The following is a 17,334-nucleotide window of genomic DNA, read 5'->3' on the forward strand; positions in this document are numbered from 1 at the left end:
GCATCCCTGTCACACTTACGTACTAATTTACAAGTGCGACAAAGAGGCAACACGTCGAACGTGGTTCGCGGTAGGCCCTCAGGAACGAGGCGACCGAAACGGTTCCGATTGCATCCAAACTCTGCCGAAACCAATGATCGGCCAAGCCGACTAGTCGGCCAAATCACTAGTCGGTACATCACTAATATATATATGGTTGTTGAATAGTCTGATAAAGGTAAGGAAACAAAATACAGTTCCCGAAAGGTATATTCGGGTAATTTCGAAAGTTTACTTTAATATGATATTGAGGGTGATTTTCGGCATTTCGAGATTCTGAAGTATTTGAAACTAGGCGAATGATGATGATGATCCTTCCGGCCGATTTCGGCCATGGCGACCACTTCGACTCCTAGTTCGGCGCTCGTGCGAAGCCGATCTTCGAGGTGAACCCCCGCGCACATTGAGGGCACGTGAGGACACCAGCCACGTAGTGGTAGTGGATGGCAGCAGGCTGGCGCGTTTTCAGCTCGTCGCGTTTAGCGTCGAGGTCAACTTTACGTTGCTCCTCGAAGTCGCGTACTATGTCGTGCACTGCCTGCGCCACTCAGGACGTTGTGATGCCAAAGCTTCCCACTGAGAGGGCTCGATGTTGGATATTTTCATGTGGCGCTTCTGAACATCTTTGTATCTGAGGAGTTGTCCGCCAAGTTTCCGCTTACCTTCCTCTAGTTCAGAGTAAAAGATGCGCTTCGCTACTCTACTACCTCTCTACTAGGCGAATATACCTTACAATACAACGCGTGCTTAGTTACAGTCACAAACGGTTTGGTGCAACCGATTCAGTTTATAAAACACAAAATCTGAAAGCATTGGTATTCGGCTTCCAAAAAATTGCAATCCATATGTATATGTATACACATTTCTATACTATAGTCAGTCTCATCAGGTCGTGGGACTGAGGCTTATAAAAAGATATAGATATAAATTTTAGTGTTTTTTTTTTTCTAAGATTAAGGATTTTTTTATTGCATAAGGGTATAAAATAATTGCACTGACAACTGTTGGTTAAATTAAGAGTTTGAAATAAATTTATAACATAGCGTTGTAATTATTTATGACTGTATTTTTTTAGTCTTACTTGAGGATTATGCTGCAACATCTGTTATACTTAGTTTTTTTTTACCATTAGTAAGAAGGTAAGCGATCTTGACGTACACCCCAGGCCAAAAGTATGGAAACAACGTTGTTTTCTTTAATATCTCATGTTTCTGTCTTTGTTGTATATATTTGTAAACTAAGACTTACATTAGGCAAACCCAAAAGATTGAAAATACACGCTTAATATCAAAACATCCTAAAATATTGTCAAAAAGCTAAAAAAATAAAGTAGGAAAAAGTTACATAATTATACCTACCGTTTAATTACATGACAAAATGTTGAATTGGCGACTATCGCAGCCAGAGTAATTAACTTTTCAAATGTTCTATTATTACTTTTACCAAATTGTCAATGAGTAGTATAAAATCCATCGCTTAAAATATCACACTTTTCTATTGAAATACAAGCTTGTTTCCATACTTTTGGCCTGGGGTGTATCTTTTTATTAAAAAACACTTGAAAAATAACTCACGACAAATATGTAACAATTATAAATCTTATACGACCATTTACATTCTTTTGCTTTCATAAGTAATAGTTACTGATATTTAAAAGCGTTTTTTAAATAAGGTGCCATTCATTTATTACGTAAGACGATGGGGGGGGGGGAGGGGTTCGACCATGTCTTATTTTTTCTTACAATGGGGGTTATGATAGTCCTTACGTAAAATTACAAAAATGCGCGAAGTTAAGATTATACTTTGAAAACCCATTGTTCCAGAGATGTTTCAGTGGCATATCCACTTTCAGAGTGGGTTTTGCGCCCCTGGACCTGGACAGATCAAAATCGTATGTAAAGATGAATGATAAAGAACTAAAATAAAACCAAAATTGTATATTACCAAGAAAATGTTCTTTAGATTCTGACGTAATAAATATTTAACAGGGGGAGGGGGTCGGCCTATTCTTATTTTTTCATACGTAGGGTCGGGGCAACTGGCAAATTCGTCTTACGTAATAAATGAGTGGCGCCTAAAAAGACGTCAAGATTTTTTTCCTTTTTTCTAATGCTAAAAAAACGAAGTATATTGACGGGTTACCCTTCGATAAAACAATTATTATCGTGTAATTTGATAAAAGTACAGGCTAGTCTAGTTACCTAAATGGTGTTACAAAATATTTCTTTACTATATTATTACTACTTTGTGTATTTTACGGCGCTTATTCTTTAAATAACAGGAACAATATTTCGGTATAATAAGCCCAAGATGGTACATACTTATTTTACTAGAATCTTGTTTGTTCTGTAGGTAATTACTAAATATGTATTTTTTCATTTCTCATGCTCTGAAAGAGGGTCATTGTTGTTCTAAAAGGTGTGCAAAAAATGATACACGTCTGCACTAGAGCATTTTACGTTCGAAGTTCGAAGTACGATTTTTTTTTTTACGATAAGCAATTGAAATTTGAGTTTAAATGGATTTGTTATACAATTTTAATTCTGATATTTGACTCCATTCCATAAATAACGATACTTTTGTCTGAATTGTTAATTGAAAGTACCCTCAAGAAATACTATAAAAAAGTATACATAGTCATGTTTTTAAAAAAACACATGCATTTTACTTTCCTCGTATTCGAAATGAAAAGTAGTGCTTAACTCGGGTGAAAGGCATCATTTCTGCCTCGGACTATTGGCGCTCTCACTGCGTTCGAGCGCCAAAATATCTGCAGGAATGGGTGCCTTTCATCCCTTGGTTAACAATCTACTATTGCTTTTCCTTGACTTGTGGTGCAAGATATTGTAGTGGCTGTCACTTTTATGACACAAAATTAAACTATGTGTCACACTCATGGGCTATTTGGTATGAGTATACCTATATATGGTGTGTTTGTTCTATGTTTTGGGGCTAAAAATGTCGAAATTTTTAAGTATGTGTAGTGTTATTTGTGTTACAATTTAAAGTTTTCGGAGTAAGCGAGCTGTCTAATGAGATATTTGTGCAAAACGACGAATATAAACATAAATTTACTATAACATAGCATTTTTGGATAATTGTGTAATATTTATTTGCATTTTCTTGTGTATTAGACTAAAATGCAAATGAATAAATTATATGTATAAGGAGCCGGTCTACCATGAAGACCACAAGGCTTTTTTGTCTTATTGCAATAAAGTTAAAATAGTAAATTTTGCTTGATTATCATATTCTAGTAAGCACAAGAACTTACGATCTTCATGGCAGAAGTTCTGATTTGTACATGCACTTTTTATTTACGGTTGCATTTAAAAGAATTAACTATTTCATAAAAATAATAAGATAAGAATGTGTAAGTATCCCGAGTGCGTGTCTCATTTTTGACGCGATCGGTGTATGTTTTCAAGTATGTCTATTATTTTCAAATATAAATAGTTCAATATAAGAAGTAGTTTCATTGTTTTGTAACCATGGTTATACCCCACCCTCCGATATCACATACCCTGTCTACCCTTTTTTGCTTAAAATATCAGGTTTGCTTGTAGTGCTTGTACTAAATATGTCTCCGGTTGCTCTGTAGGCAGGTTGTAGATAAATATAGCTCTACTGATAACAATTTTTTCGAGAAACAACTTTTGCATACCTAGTCTACTGTTAGTAACAAAAACAACAAATTATTTATACAATGTGTATTTGAGTGTCAAATTTACATTGATAGCGTAACTGATTTCTACACAATTTAAAGTAACAATAAGATACAGTACCGGTCAAAAGTTTAATTTCACCCTTTGTTTTCGGTACAAATGAGTACTTTTGTGCGATATTTTTTTGCAGTTCGAATGTCAAAATTTGTTTCCAACTGATCCGTTAGGCCGCTTTCCCCCTGACATCCAGTTTTTTGCGGGTACGGTTTTCTGCAGTATCCAGTTTTCTGTAGTATGCGTGCAGTATCTCGCAAACAGAGTGCTCGTGTGAACGTTACTATATTAGCACGTATACTACTACTAAAACGGAATCCTACAGAAAACTGTATCCCGCAAAAAACTGGACGTCAGTGGGCAAGAGCTCTTATTGTTTCCAGAGATGTGTTTGATTAGTCAGACACAATTTACGTACATTTATAAACAACTCATTCCCATAAGATTTTAGGGAATGAGGTTCAGAAATGTACGTAAATTGTATCTGACTAATCAAACACATCTATGGAAACAATAACGGATCAGTTGAAAACAAATTTCGACATCCGAAATGGAAAAAATAATCGCACAAAAATACTCATTTGTACCGAAAACAAAGGTTGAACTTTTGACCGGTACTTATAGTCCACAAATATCATCATATGTTTTAGTACTAGCGGTTACGGCGATATTTGCATCGAAAGCTGCACTTGATGCAGAAAGCAAGCCGCTTTGCCCAGTGATACTAGGGACCAATCTGAATGATTTCCTCCGAGGAAACACAGATTTCATCCACTAGAATTCAAGATGGCGGACCTTTTCCAAAATGGCGGCTGCAAAATTTAAAAAAATTGTAGACACAAAACGGGTGCACCGGTTTTAGTGATTGATATATCAATCAATTCGTAATGACACCTGTAATCGGAAAAAGAAAATACCATTTAAGAAATTAAAGATGGCGGCCGAATATTAAGAAAGTTACGTTTTTTTCCTCTTTTTTTTTCCTTCTACTGAAAATAACAACTAAATGTTCTATGGTATGGTCACATATTCTTTCATTTAAATGAAACCTGATAATATTAGCTACAAAATAAAATAAAAAACTTGACAATCCTTTAAATAGTTTTTTAACTATACGCATTACAAAAAGCGCGTAACACCCGTCCGAAACGGCCCCCTCGCGTCAAAACTGACAACTTTGATGATATTTCTTTATATTTAATTTTGCGTATACATGCCAATCAATGGTGTGGATAACTTACCTGATTTCGTGCAGTGTATGAGTGCAATAGACGCTATTGTAAAAGAAAATTGCGTTGAAAATGTTTATATATTAGGTGACTTCAACGCGCACCCGGGTGAGTTGTTTTGGGACGAGATGTCTAGTTTCTGTGCGGAACAGGGGTGGATTTGTGCCGATACCGTAAAACTAGGCATTGACTCGGGCGCGCATACGTACTTAAGTGAAACACACGGCTCTAAACGATGGTTAGATCATTGCGTAACCACAAGAGCTGCGTGGGACACTATTATAGATGTTTATATTGACTATGATGTTTACTGTTCAGATCACTATCCCATTGTAATAAAATGTAATCTTGACTTGGTTAAATCTGAGCACATATGTAATAATAATAAGGAAAACAGTAATCTCGAGTAAAAAGTATGTTGTTTGGGGGGAGAGAACTTCCCACGAAATAGAGAATTATATGAATAAATGTAACGAACTATTAAAGACTATTGATTTTCCTTCTGAGCTTTCCGACTGCTGTGACGGATACTGTAGGGACAACCTTGAGCATTGCAGGATACTTGACAATCTGTACCTCAAAATAAAATCCTCGCTATGTGAAGCTTCTTCATACAGTAAGGCCGTCACGAGCGGACAAGGCAGGGTTAAAGAGAAGGTAATAGGATGGAATAAGCATGTCAGCGATGCGCACAGAGAGGCGAGGGCTAGATTCCAGGAGTGGGTCTGGTACGGCAAGCCCAGGGTGGGGTTTGTTTTTGATGCTATGTGTCACAGTCGAAAAGTATTTAAATCGAGACTTAAGGTGGGTTCAGAAGCATCAAGAACAGATAAAAATGGATTTACTTGCCATTCACCATAAAAATAACGATTTTAGAAACTTTTGGAAATGCACGTTAAGAATGGAATCTAGGCCTGGTCTGTCTGTAAGTGTTAACGGTATCTCGGATCCTAAGTGTGTTGCTAACGTGTTTATGGAACAGTTTAATGTGAAGTGCTCTTCCACCGCCGTCAGCGAGGCCGAGCCGCAGCAGGTGCTCGATGCTGGCGGAGTAGACGGGGAGTCGCAGACCAGGTTCAGTGCTAGCGACGTAAATAAAATAATAAAAGGTATGAAAAGGGGTAAATCACCCGGTCACGACCACTTGAGCATCGAGCACCTGCAGTGTGCCGGTCCCCACCTGCCTCGAGTACTAGCGATGTTTTACAACCTATGTATATGTCACTCTTACCTACCGCCACTTATGACAAAAACAATTGTAATACCTGTTGTCAAAAATAAGACGGGTGACATTTCAGACAGTGCCAACTATAGGCCTATTTCTCTGGCAACTATTGTAGCGAGGGTGCTCGACGGCCTGCTCAACGTACAATTAGATAGGTACTTAAAATTGCACGACGCGCAGTTCGGCTTCCGTGCCGGCTTATCTACCGAAAGTGCTATTATTTGTTTGAAGCAGGCTGTTGAGTACTATACGTGTAGGAAAACACCTATATGTGCGTGTTTTTTAGACCTTGGTAAAGCCTTCGATCTCGTTAATTACAATTTACTTTGGAAAAAACTTGACGAAGTGCAATTTCCTCGAGAACTCACACGCATATTTAGGTGTTGGTACTCTATGCCCGAAAACATAACTTACGATATAATGCCTCAAAAAGTGAGTACATGGTTTTCAAGGCGGGGAGCAAGTGCCCATCTTACGTCCCACCCATTCGTTTGAATGGCGAGCAGCTGAGGAGAGTATATTCATTCAAATATCTTGGGCACTTGATCACTGACGATTTTCGTGACGACGCGGACATTGAACGCGAACGTAGGGCATTAGCTATTAGGGCTAATATGGTCGCCCGTAGGTTCAGCGGGTGTACAGCGCAAGTTAAAATAACACTTTTTCGAGCGTACTGTACTTCGCTGTACGCCTGTGGACGAGGTACACGCAGCGTTCTATGAATGCCATGCGTGTACAGTACAACGACGCGTTCAGGGTACTGTTGCGGCTGCCGCGATTCTGCAGCGCGTCGGGCATGTTTGCTGACGCGCATGTGGATGGTTTCCACGCGACGCTGCGCAAGCGCTGCGCCGCGACGCTCCGAAGGGTGCGCGACAGCCGCCACAGTCTCCTGGCCGTCGTGGCAGGGAGATGGGACAGTGCACTTATTAGGCACTGGACCTCCCAACATCTTAGTTTAGGTACTAACATAGTAATTTAAGTATATTTGTAACTAACAAAATATGGATTGTATTATCGTCCGAATTAAATGATTTTTTTTTAAGAGCCCGTAGTCGATTTGAAAACGCGCGAAGATACGACTTTTACACAGTAACCGAACGCCGGCCGCTGCTCGAAATAACGCGACCGCCTAAACAATATTGATACTTTCGCAACATTATGCGTCACTTTATAACTTTAATTAGGTTAAAATAAAACTTTCGGTAAATTTGATATAATCGTTTATTACTCTTAACAATTTACCTATGTATTCATATAATACATACAAATTATATAGCATGATGATAATGATTTGCACTAAGGCAATATCTTATCTATACATAATATAATAAAGCGGAAGAGGGTCGAAAGTCTGTACATGGAAGATATTCGAAAAAAAATTGGCTAGGGATACTTAGAATCGATAACAGAACACATTCCAACAGTTATTAGAATTTTTGTCTGTTTATCTGTTTGTCTGTTGATCTGTTTGTCTGTTTATTTGACCGCGCAACTAATGAAAACGGCTGAACGGATTTTGATACAAACTTTACTAATCTGTCGAAAAAATCAACGGCCAGGTATTAGGCTATAAAAATTTGAGAAATTTTACCCCTAAGGGGGTTAAAAAGGGGATGAAAGTTTGTATGGGGTTCAAGATTTATTTTAAGCTAGCAATTTGAAACTTCGTAAGAAGATATATTATTGAAATACAAGAAAACTAATTTCAGCGTTTTTGAAAATTCATCCCCTAAGGAGGTGAAATAGAGGTTGAAAGTTTGTATGGAAATCAATTTTTTTTAGTGCGGTACTTGAAACTTTGTATAATGGGCATATTATTATAATACAGGAAAAGTGATTTTAGCGTTTTCAAGAATTCGTCCCCTAACTAACCCAGTAAAGGGGGTTGAAAGTTTGAATCCATTACAAATGCTTTGAAACTTCTTAGAAAGGTATGATAGACGATTACAAAAAACCTAATTTTGACGTTTTTGGAAATTTAACCCCTCAGGGGGTTGAAAAGGGGATGAAAGTTTGTCTTGGGGTGCAAATTTTATTTTAAGCTAGGAACTTAAAACTGCAAAACGTTATTATATTAAAAAGCAAGAAAATTGCTTTCAGCGTTTTTAAAAATTCATCCCCCATGGTGGTGAAAAAGGGGTTAAAAACTTTATCTTGATAACTATATCATTTTAGCTACTAGGCCAAGTTAGGTATCGTTTGTGTATAAATCGGGTATGCCGAATTTATTTATGATATCAAAATGACACTATTTCCGAGTGAAAACACAAAAAATATGAAAAAACTTTTTTTAATTTCTCTTTACGCTTAAACCGCTAAACCGATTTAGATAAAATTTGGTATAGAGATAGTTTGAGTCCCGTGGAAGAACATAGGGTAGTTTTTAACCAAAAAAATGGAGACTGCGTTTGCATGGAGAAGCGGCCGTGCCCTTTCCTCTTAATAATGGTCACGAAGGTGGGTACTTTAAAAAAAACATTTTTCAGTAAATGTCAAACGATTTGGGACTTAAACGCGTTACCATGCCTTCCCGAAAAAAATCGAATCTTTCGCGAAAGTCTCGCAATGCATTGCGCCCACAAGGGGCACGGCCTCAGGAGTGAGAAAAACCGCGGTGATAAGACTCAGTGGCGCTCTAGCCAGGCAGGTCGCTTCGCTTTCGGCTGAAACGGCAAGCCAGCGCGAGTTCGATTGTGATCCCAAATACATCGTACGTAATACATATGTAGGCGCAGATCCTGACGGAGTGTGGCGCCGGAGAAGCCGTGTTCATCCCGCGTATCCCCCTCATTCCGAGCAACTTCCCGTTCCGCTTCAAGCGCCTACAGGTCCCCGTGAGCGTCTGCTTCGCTATGACCATCAACAAGTCGTAGGGGCAGATGCATTTCCCACTCCGAAAACAAAACAAAAAGGGGCAGACGCTGCCCGCCGCCGGCGTCATGCTTAAGACTGATTTGACTGGAGGACCGATTTGGATGACATGATTTTGATGGGAACACCCAAATATTCCGAAATACGTTTTTCCGATTTTTATAACCACGACTTTCATAAGTCCGAAATATCAAAATTACGATTTTTAAAAACACGATGGAATAAAATCACGAATGTGCTATTTCCGAAAACTTAAAATCCGATTGTCACTTGACAGAAAGCTTAAAGTTCCGATTTTACACTTTTCCGAAAATATTTTTTTTTCCGAATTCCTAAATTCCGAAAAATCATTGTCCGATCGGAAATAATAATTCGGTATTCAGAAATTCGGTAGTTTACAAGATCGTAAAAATGAAATCCGTGATATTTAAATGAAGACTCACGTTTTAGTAATTATTACGGGTACCTGTCGTGCCGCATCATGTTAAATTCGGCATAAAATATTTTTGGCATAAAAATTTCGCATAAATAAATTAGACAGAACTGCGAACATGTGAACCCTCACTGTTGCTAGAAGTGGGTTAGGTTAGGTTAGAACTGCGGCCCCCAAGAAAACGAACTGTTGCCAGAAGTGGGTTAGGTTAGGTTAGAATTGCGACCCCCAAGAAATCGAACTGTTGCCAGAAAAGTGGGTTAGGTTAGAACTGCGACCCCCAAGAAAACGAACTGTTGCCAGAAAAAAGGAAATTTAAAAATTGGGATATTTAAAATAGGAATCACGTTAATTCGGAATAAGGGCAATTCCGAATTCGTGATTTTGAAAATCGTAAATGTTAAATTCGGTGTTTGCCACCATCGGAATTGTTATAGTCGGAATTATGTAGTTCGTAATTTACAATATTCGGCTTTTTGGGTTTTCGGAAATATAAATCTTCGTGATTTTCATCATTCGTAATTTTGATGGGTCGAGCATTTAAAAATCGGAATGATAAAATTCGACATTCTAAAATTCGGAATAAAAAATTTCGGAATTATGTAGGGTACCCGATTTGCATAGGTACAGTCAAGGACGTTAAAATACAAAAATTTGAATAAGGGCAAAAAAATATTCATTTTGGAGTGTAATTTTATTTAGTGGTAGCAATGAGGATATAATATTATAGAGCGGCACTGTCATAGTAAATTTTGTAACCACAGTAAATTCACTGTCATCTATCGACACACTTTAAAACTAAAAATGAAGATTTATTAAAATACGATAAAATGTATTTAAATATGGATAAATGATCTTTTTTACTTGAATTAATTATTTTTATTATTTTGACCCATGATCTTTCACTGATATGCGTTAAAATTGTTAAATAATAACAAACGAAACCGTCAACGCCCTCTATACGAGAGTAGGCAAAAGGTAGTAGCGACATCTGATCGAGAATCAAATTTTCGTGATTTTCGAGGCACGTTTTTTCCTTAGACTGTATCCATCTATTACGGAGTTATATGTATCTTTGGTGGTAGGTACCTAATTGTAAAATGTTTTATCTGGACTACAGTCCTCTAGCTTATCCATCTGTCAACTTCACTTTAAGTTCTGTCTCCAGGGGACAGGGAGATAAATTAGGGGTGAATTAGCCGCTTACTGACACAGACCGAATTCCACGCAGGCGAAGCCGCGGGCACAGCTAGTATATATATAATCATCTTACTCGCGTTATCCCAGCCTTTTTGCCACGGCTCATGGAAGTCTGCTGGGGTCCGCTTGGCAACTAATCCCAAGAATTGGCGTAGGCACTAGTTTTTACGAAAGCGACTGCCATCTGACTTTCCAACGTTCCAACCCAGAGGGGAAACTAGCCTTTTGTTGAAATTTGGTATACAGATAGTTTGAATCCCGGGGAAGGACATAGAATATTTTTTATTTAAGGGGGTGGAAATTTGTATGGGGAATCAATAAACGCTGAACCGATTAAGATGAAATGAGGTATGGACATAGTTTGAGTCCGGGGGGGGGGGGGGGGGGGGGTAATGGAAATTTAAAACCGATTTGGATGGAATTTGATATTATGGAGAGTCTTAATCGTTGGGAAGGGTGTATAATAATTTTTATTTCCAAAGTCATCCCCTTCTCTTCTCCACTCTTCTAACACTCGCTCAACGTGTTGTTGGTTGTACGATGAATACTGCACAAGACCTGGAACACCTGGAGTGCTTCTGGGTGCAAAGGGTCAGGGGTAACACTCGCTCAACGTGCCGCTGGTAGAGTATGATGGGGAAAACTCAAGACCTGGAACACCTGAAGTGCTGCTGGGTGCAAAGGGTCAGGGGTAACACTCGCTCAACATGCCGCTGGTAGTGTGTAGTGTACGATGGGTACAGCTCAAGACCTGGAACACCTGGAATGCTTCTGGGTGCAAAGGGTCAGGGGTAACACTCGCTCAACATGCCGCTGGTAGTGTGTAGTGTACGATGGATACAGCTCAAGACCTGGAACACCTGGAATGCTTCTGGGTGCAAAGAGTCAGGGGTAACACTCGCTCAACGTGCTGCTGGTAGTGTATGATAGGGAAAGCTCCAGACCTGGAACACCTGGAGTGCTGCTGGGTACAAAGGGTCAGGGGTAACGGGTAACACTCGCTCAACGTGCCGCTGGTAGTGTATGATGGGGAAAGCTCCAGATCTGAAACACCTGGAGTGCTGCTGAGTGCAAAGGGTCAAGGGCAAAGGGTGGGTAACACTCGCTCAACGTGTTGTGGGTAGTGTATGACGGAGACAGCTCAAAACCTGGAACACCTGGAGTGCTGCTGGACGCATCGGATCAGGGGTAAAATTCTTTTAATCTGAAGTTGGTAGAGTATGCTGTAGGCAGGTTAAGTTCTTCAAGACCAGGAACACCTGGAGGGCTGCCAGATGAAGCAGGCACCTGACCAGAGCTACCACACGTTTAACATGAAGTAGGTACTGGGGGTTAAAAGGGGGTGGAAGTTCTGATAACAATAAATGAACCTGAGTTCCACTAAGTACAGCCAGGGTTCATCATCAGCTCTATCTTGGGTACTGCTCTCCCATTTGCTCATCAAGACGTGTCAGAAGACCAAAACAGCGTGTGCCTATATTGCACCAAACCTGCGTTCCACTAGATACAGCCAGGGTTCAGCATCAGCTCCATCTTGGGTACTGCTCTCCTAATTGCTCATCAAGACGTGTCGGAAGACCAAAACAGCGTGTGCCTATGTTGCACCAAACCTGCGTTCCACTAGGTACAGCCAGGGTTCAGCATCAGCTCCATCTTGGGTACTGCTCTCCTAATTGCTCATCAAGACGTGTCGAATAACCAAAACAGCGTGTGCCTATGTTGCACGAAACCTGATTTCCACTAGGTACAGCCAGGGTTCAGCATCAGCTCCATCTTGGGTACTGCTCTCCTAATTGCTCATCAAGACGTGTCGGAAGACCAAAACAGCGTGTGCCTATGTTGCACCAAACCTGCGTTCCATTAGGTACAGCCAGGGTTCAGCAACAGCTCTATCTTGGGTACTGCTCTCCCAAGTGCTCATCAAGACGTGTCGGAAGACCAAAACAGCGTGTGCCTATGTTGCACGAAACCTGATTTCCACTAGGTACAGCCAGGGTTCAGCATCAGCTCCATCTTGGGTACTGCTCTCCTAATTGCTCATCAAGACAGACCAAAACAGCGTGTGCCTATGTTGCACTAAACCTGCGTTCCACTAGGTACAGCCAGGGTTCAGCATCAGCCCAGCTCTATGTATACTAAAACCTTCTCCAAAATGTAACAAACACTTTTCTAAAAACCGCATCAAAATCGGTTCAGCCAAATGCGAGATAATCGCGAAAAAACATACATACATACATATACATACAAACATACGGGTCAAACTGAGAACCTCCTTTTTTTGAAGGCGGTTAATAAACAAGTAGTTACAACCCAAGGATTAAAGTTTCTGGTCGCAGTTTACACGCACACAGTACAGCCAAACACGCAAACAAATATAACTTTTTACACGGCGAGCGACGCACACAATGATAAATAACTTCGTCGCCGTCGATGCAACGTGCGGAGCCGATCAACAAACGTCCTGCCTCTACCAGCTCCCGCGCGGGACTGAGGCCGCGGGCGCGTGTCACCGATGTTATACCAGTAAAAGGGGAAGTTTTTAAAAAATCGTCAGAAAATAAAAGTTGCAATTTAAATAAAATGAAGTACAGCAACAGTTTAAGTAAACATTGCAGATTATTGGAGTATGCAATCTACGTCGAAAATAAGTAGATTTTCGGAGAAATTATCACTTGTTTTGAGGTCATTTCTGGAGAAAATTGAATTCGTTTAACTTTCATTTCCTCGAACTTTAAGTCATATAACAACAATGTAATCTGATAAACCTAGAGTACAGAATATGTGTAATACAAATTTACCATTTTTAGCAGTCCAAACTTTACGAAATTTACAAATAAGAGCGAAGAAGCGTAAGAATTTACACGCGTTTACCTAAACGTCCATCAGAAAAAAATTCATTACTAATTTAGTAAGCCTTTTTTCAAAAAAATGATCTGATAAACCTAGAGATAAGAAGTCGTGCTAATAGAAACCAGTACTTGTTATTTCAATTAGGTAACAAAAGGTGTACAATTTCACAGAAGAAATCTATCAACTTTACATTTTTGCGACTAAAATCGTAACCGGGCTCTTAAAGGTAAAAAAAGAAAATAATACATATTTACTTTATTGAGCTATAAATAATGGTATTGCCGCTTATTATTTGTGACGTTCCACGGAAAAAGGAACCTTATGGAGGCTGGCGCTTACGTCACATAGCACCGCGATAGTATTGGAGCGGCGTTACTAATAGCTTAAGCGCCAACCGCCATAAGGTACCTTTACCCGTGGGACGTCACATTTACTCCTCTTTATCATCTTGGTCCGATGTAAAAAAAGAAAAAGAAAATTAAATTAAATTGAATATATAGAAATGAATTACGCCAAACTGTCCCGCCCCTCCATTACTATTTCAATGTGTGTAGTATTGAAATAGTAATAATGGAGGGGCGGGAGCCGCGGGACAGTTTGGCGTAGTTAATCTATAAGTACCTTTCATTTTTGCAGTTGCCTTTGCATGTGCTGATGTGCTGCATTCTGCATTGCACTGTGCAGGGTAGACGCACCCTCCGACACGTGCAGCGCATTGTTTCGCAACCTTTTTTACAGCCGCAATGGTCTAGGTATGATAATTCACGCCATATCTCCCTGGCTTCAGACCATTGCGGTTCCCAACTGTCATTAGATGACTTCCAACCCCAAGAGGATGGCAATGGCACAGATGCATCATCAAGAAGAAGGGCATAGATAAACTACGCCAAACTGTCCCGCCCCTCCATTACTATTTCAATACTACACACATTCCTCTTCTTTTTCTTCTACTTAAACCTTTTCCCATTATCTGGAGTCGGCTCTCCTTGTCCTCTTTCTCCACACAGGACGATTATGTGCTGTTCCGGCGTCAATATTTGTGTTTTTCAGGTCATTTTGGACCGTTGTCAGCCAAGTAGCAGGGTGTCTTCCACGGCCCCGTTTCGTCGTTGGTAGATCCAATGCCACCCGTACCATGTGATCTGAAGACCGCCTGATTACGTGACCGTACCAGCGTAGTCGCTTTTCCTTCAGCTTTTCTTCAATAGGAGCGATTTTAAAACTGCCTCTCACGTATTCGTTACGGATCCTATCCCTCCGGGTGACTCCAGCTGACCAGCGAAGTATGCGCATCTCTGTTGTATGCAGTTTTTGAACGTGTTATTTTGTTGATGCCCAGCATTCGGTTCCATAAAGTATGGCGGGTCGCACTGCAGTTTTATATAATTTACCCTTTATTTTTAAAGGCATTCTGTTATCGCACAACACCGGTCAACTACCTCCACTTCATCCAGCCTACTGTGGTTCTATGAGTTAAGCGAGGTTTAGACTAGCAAGAACTTGCATGCAATTTACGTTACATTGCTGACTACTAAGGTAAACTGCATTCAACATGTTTACCAGATACCGCAATGTAATGAAAATTGCATGCAAGTTCTTGCTAGTCTAAACCTCGCTTTACGTCTCTATCAATTTTACCATCGTTGCTGATTATCGACCCTAAGTATTTAAATTCTTTCACTGTAGGCAGTGGGACATCATTTGAGAGCTTGATTGAGTTGGGATCTGTTGTACCGTCAAACAAACATGACATGTGTTCTTTTTTACCTTTAAATATAAAGAAATATCATCAAATTTGTCAGTTTTGACGCGAGGGGGCCGTTTCGGACGGGAGTTACGCGCTTTTTGTAATGCGTATAGTTAAAAAACGACTCAACGGATTGTCAAGTTTTTTATTTTATTTTGTAGCTAATATTATCAGTTTTCATTTAAATGAAAGAATATGTGACCATACTATAGAACATTTAGTTGTTATTTTCAGTAAAAGGAAAAAAATTAAGAAAAAAAAACAATTTTCTTAATATTCGGCCGCCATCTTTAATTTCTTAAATGGTATATTTTTTTTCCGATTACAGGTGTCAATACGAATTGATTGATATATCAATCACTAAAATCGGTGCACCCGTTTTGTGTCTACAATTTTTTTTAATTTTGCAGCCGCCATTTTGGAAAAGGTCCGCCATCTTAAATTCTAGTGGATGAAATTTGTGTTTCCTCGGATGAAATCATTCAGATTGGTCCCTAGTATCACTGGCTTGCTTTCTGCATCAAGTGCAGTTTCATTTTGCTAACCGCTATAGCTATTTATTATATACAGTTAAAGCATGGTAAATAGATAATAACAAGTCTAGTTTTGAATTTGGCCTTTTGGTTTGATTAATTGATTGTCCTTATATAGGTACGACATTGCTGCAGTGTGCACATCTCTAACTATGTTCAAGAATCAAGTAGTCGGGTGATGTGCGCAGACATTTATTTGCAGCAATGTAAATACCTTAGATATAAGAATACTAACGTAGAGAATAAGATGAGATATTATGTTACTAACCATGTATTATGAATCTTTGTTATTTGAAATAAATGATTATTGAATTTATCATATCGCATCTGATCTAAATTTGCAATTTAGTTACTACTCTATTTTCAACTATTATGGTCATCAAAGATTTTGCAACATTCGCATTAAATTCGTTGCACCTAAGGTCTGATTCGTAACGAATTTGCCAAATTCAAAACCTTATTAATGGTACCGAAGCCGGCTGAATCAAGATTTTTTCTCTATAATTTATTGAAAATTTGTTTAAAAATTATTATTTAATAGTAAATTCATCATTCTTCATTTCTCCCCGCTCCTGCCGTAAGTTTTGTTGTATGCCCTCCATCATACATTCTACAGTGTCTTTTGACACTTTCTTGGTTTGAGTTTTATCAATGTGCAACTTACGTCAACACGTATCAAGTTTTTGACAGCAATTTGGCGCAGAATTATTTTCGGCGATCACTGTTTTTGTTTTGATTATTTGAGAATTCGTTTAAAAATATTTTTTGTATAATCATTTAGTGGTTCTGGCAATTTCAATGGCGGAGTGTATATATATATACAGTAGGCTGGAAAATATATTCAAGAAAAAGCACTTGATTTGGCGTATTGTTACGAATCAGGCCTTACTTAGTCGCCTATATACCTATCGAAAATTGCACGCGATGTGTTGTAAAGGTCTATGGAACCCTTAAAGCATACCGTATAACATGCGTTTTAGACTACACTATTTCTTGGATAGGACAGTTTAATAATTCGGGCACTATTACCTAGGGAGTACATAGGTAAGAAATGCAGGGTAGGTACACCAGAAATAGGGCTCGTATAGGCGGCTCCTTAGGAGAAAAGGTGGGTTTTTAAAATCCGACTGGTTTGAATGAAATACATGAGACTGCAAACTTCTGTAGGTATACTTATTCTACACTTTTACTTCCAATACTACATTTTCCGACAATTACGATAAGCAACGCAAACAAGGCCGGACTGGTCCAACACTACAAGTTCCTAAATAAAATGTTAGTTTTAGATATAGTCTTCATCTTCTCAAATGATTTTTACGTTTAAGACGGTACCTGTTAAACAAAAGCCATTGTCTCTTTTGTACTAGCGGTCGGCCTTTGTGTGCCATTGTGTGTGAGCGCCGCACGTGCCGTGGCACGCGCCAACACAAAGGCGGACCGCTAGTACAAAAGAGACAATGGCTTTTGTTTAACAGATACCGT

This window comes from Cydia strobilella, chromosome 11, assembly GCF_947568885.1.
Source record: "Cydia strobilella chromosome 11, ilCydStro3.1, whole genome shotgun sequence".
Lineage (NCBI taxonomy): Eukaryota > Metazoa > Arthropoda > Insecta > Lepidoptera > Tortricidae > Cydia > Cydia strobilella.